This window comes from Branchiostoma floridae, chromosome 10 (assembly GCF_000003815.2).
Source record: "Branchiostoma floridae strain S238N-H82 chromosome 10, Bfl_VNyyK, whole genome shotgun sequence".
Lineage (NCBI taxonomy): Eukaryota > Metazoa > Chordata > Leptocardii > Amphioxiformes > Branchiostomatidae > Branchiostoma > Branchiostoma floridae.
In genome coordinates, this window is record NC_049988.1 from 2,146,634 (window position 1) to 2,150,364 (window position 3,731).

Sequence of the window (3,731 nt, forward strand, 5' to 3'; positions counted from 1 at the left end):
GACGCTAACCGGCAGTGTGAGTTTGAACATCTAAACTGCAAGTGCATCATCTCTTTGACTGCTTTCTCTACATGGTCATCACAGTAGATTGACTCCTGCTTATAGTCCGTGATGTGGAGACCACTTAAGGAACATACCCTGCTTAACGCCACATATGCCATACCTGATGCAAACACTTTTTTCATGGAGACAACCGCTTCGGGAACAGTCATGCCCTGTACTTTGTGTACCGTACAAGCCCAAGCTAGCTTGAGGGGAATCTGATAACGTTTAACTTTACTTTTGTTACTCAAGTTGTCCTCGATCTGACGTATCGGCACTGAATTGCCAGGTAGACTGCTAGGAACCACACTTTTTTTCCTTTCAAGAGCACCTATCTTTGGGTTATCAAACTGCACAAAGACAGTTGAATCCTGACCACCTGTTACACCGGTCACTGTTCCAAATGCACCATTCACAAGACCGTCCTTAACATTGACATTTCTACAGAGCATGACACGAGCGCCTACCCCAACTTGGACCCTATCGGGCAGATCATCTTTTCCCCCTTTAGCGAGATCTCGTTTTTTCATCGAACCTGTGGTGGGATCTTTGACAAAATCAGAGGCTTCAAAACATCTAATATCTGAACACCTGAGATTCAACATCTTGTCATTATGGTCTCCCACAGCTTTCTTGGTGGAAAAGATGTGAAGTGCATCTTTAGGATAATCATCTGATTCAAAGTCAAGACACAGCACCCTTGACGACAGAGTTTTGTCATCTTCATCTGAAAGTTTCTCCTTTTTTTTCTTTACTCTCATTCTATTCAAAAGCTTTGCAAAAGCAGCATCATCCTTCTGCCTCATGATTTCCTCAAGTTCAACAACCTCAAAGATTGGATTCCACAAGTCAATAATATCTGTTCCCTTGTAGAGACTCTGTCCCCTGACTGGAGGTATCTGATACATGTCGCCTACTGCCAAGATGCTGACATTTCCAAAGTTTGCACTTGACCTTGACTGTTTCAGTTGACTCAACCTACCATGAATATAAGACATGAGCATTTTGTCAATCATCGACACTTCATCTACAATCACAATTTTGAGGCTTTCATATTGCGCACGCAATGTGTTAAGGGTACTTTCAGACAGCGGCTGATACGTCTTCGAGACACGCATCAGATGGAACGCATGGTGCACCGTGCTCCCCCCAATGTTGAATGCAGCCGTTCCTGTGGGTGCAGTAAGAAGGACAGAGACATTATCAGGGTTTTCTTGTGTCTGTTGCAGTAACTTGGTAGCCTCATAGAATATGCATTTGATGAGATGGCTCTTTCCAGTCCCCGCACCACCCGTTACAAAAATATGAAAGGGATCTGGTCGTTTTCCCTGTGCAGTCTCCATACACCACTTCCGTACAAAATAGAAGACCCTCTGTTGCATTGGGTTGAGTGACTGCATCATGGGGATCGCAGCTTCTTCTGAGATCTGCTTCTGGCAGGCCTCTATGGCAAAGCTTTTCTCTTTTGATTTGTCAGTTGTTGCTAGGTCAGGAATGTCGTCCTCAGTGCCTTCATCATCATCATTCCCCTCGTTTCCTCCCCTCTTATCTAGGCACTCGAGTCTTTCTTGCTCCACTTCGGGGAAGATCTGGGCCCAAGCGTCATCTAGATTACCGTCTTCCACGTCTTTACGAGCCTGCTCAATTTCCTCGACATTTTGCTCAAATTTACACCTGTTCCCATGCACAATGACATTAACTCTCTCCTCTGACAAAGGAGCAAACCCATCAGAGTAGTATTCTTCATACTTTGCATACTGTGGTGGTTTCAACTGTGTGTCAAGATAGTGTGGCAAGTACAACTTGAGCAATGTCAAGTAGAATCGCTCTGGCTCTTTCATTTTGTTAAACTTAGCGTAACGGATGACTGCAGGCTGAGATCTTGTACGCTTTTGAACAACCCCCAAATTATCCCTCAAGTTATGTTTTGCTGCTCCTCTGGACGACTGCTCGGCATCATCTTGCATGCCCGAACAAGAAACGACGCGATATTCCGAGACAAACTCTGCAGCACACATTGATCGGAAGGGTTCTTCCAGTGGCCTTGCCTTGTATCGATCCATAATGCTTGGCATCCAGATGCTTGTTTCATCACAGTTTCCCTCACTTGCAAGCCTTTGAATCTCTGCCAAAGGTTTCGACAAGCGATTGGCTTGCTCATCTGTCGGTATGAATGTGACTGCTCTTGAGCACTCCTTCAACTTCAGGCTACAGACCCGATAGACCGCCTCCTGGGCACTCACTTCCCTATGGTGAAGGTAGGCACTGCCAACTTTTCTCATTTCTGTAACCACATCTTCATTACCTTCCCTTGCCTCTTTCTGAGCCTCTTTGAGCAGCTTTCCCATTTCTCTTTCTGCTTTGCTTATGTACGATACAATGTACTTGACACAACTGTATGCATCAAAGATGTATTGGATGTCCATGTTACCATTCCAAGCCCGGAGCAGATGCGGATTGAAATTGTTAACCCACATGTCCTTTGGCTGACGTCTGAGGAATATTTGCTTCCTAGTTGCCATCAAGTTCAAAGCGTCACACAACTGCGCAGTGGTGAGGTTTGCCTTCCTGAGAACGTCGTCAGTAGAGCACTTCTCTGGCTCTTTGTTCTTGTCCAAAACATCCCAGAACTTCTTCAGGTCGGATTCGGCTTGCTTCTTCCTCTCAGCATTGGATGCCGATTCTTCATCGGTCAGGTCCTGCTGGGCCACAGGGCTGCACAGAAATGTCTGCTTCACTGGCGGTTTAGGGAATCCGAACCTACAGACCTTGCCACCTTTCTTGCATGATGATGTATGACCCTTTCGGTGCATTTGAACTTGGCTAACTATGTCAAATAACTCCTTATCTGTTTCTGAGTTTGGCAACTGACAGCACACATATCTGTCCACAAAAGAGCAGATCTCTTCTTCAGAATTTACACCCAATTTTGGTGCATCTTTCACCCAAAACAAACAATGTATATGAGGTGAGCCCCTTTGCTGGAACTCAGTCCTCGTGAACGTGTCTACAACCTCACCGATCGGTTGCGATGGAGATTTAATGAGATGTTTAAACAACAGCTTGACTCTGTGATCAAACATGCGAGCAGCAGTGACAGGGTTACTCTTCAAAATGTTGCAACGCTCTTCCCACGACAACTCGCTTACTGGTACTGTGCCATGATCCTGGCGAATCGCCTCTAACACTTCTGGCCAGCGCAAATCTGCCGCAGAAAATGTAGCAAACCAGGTTGGAATTCCCAACTGTCTTATCATCGCGAACAATTCATTTAGCGTCTTGTCCCAGAACTGCGGAGTACCCCTGACTGGCTGAAGGAAGCGATAGCCCTGGTCTGACTTTAGAATGGACTGTAAGTCCTCTTTGTTTGACAACATACCAGCAGATATTTCGCGGCCATTGCTTGTTATTGGCGAGCCCTTGCGCATAGATATGGAAATATTCGACTGTATGAAGTGCAGCTCTGTTACATACTGTGCAAAGAATATGTAGCTAGTGTCGCTCGCGAACCGCGCATCTGCACCCATGAGGCGCGCCTTGAAGTACTTGCTAGGCGTAATTCGTACATCACGATCGTCATTAAAAGAAAACTTGCCTGTAGGGAATTGAACGGGGAAGGACATTGCCTCTCCTCCAACCTCCTGAACACAGTCTAGGCTTCTTCGCCTCTCCTGACCACGCACATGATG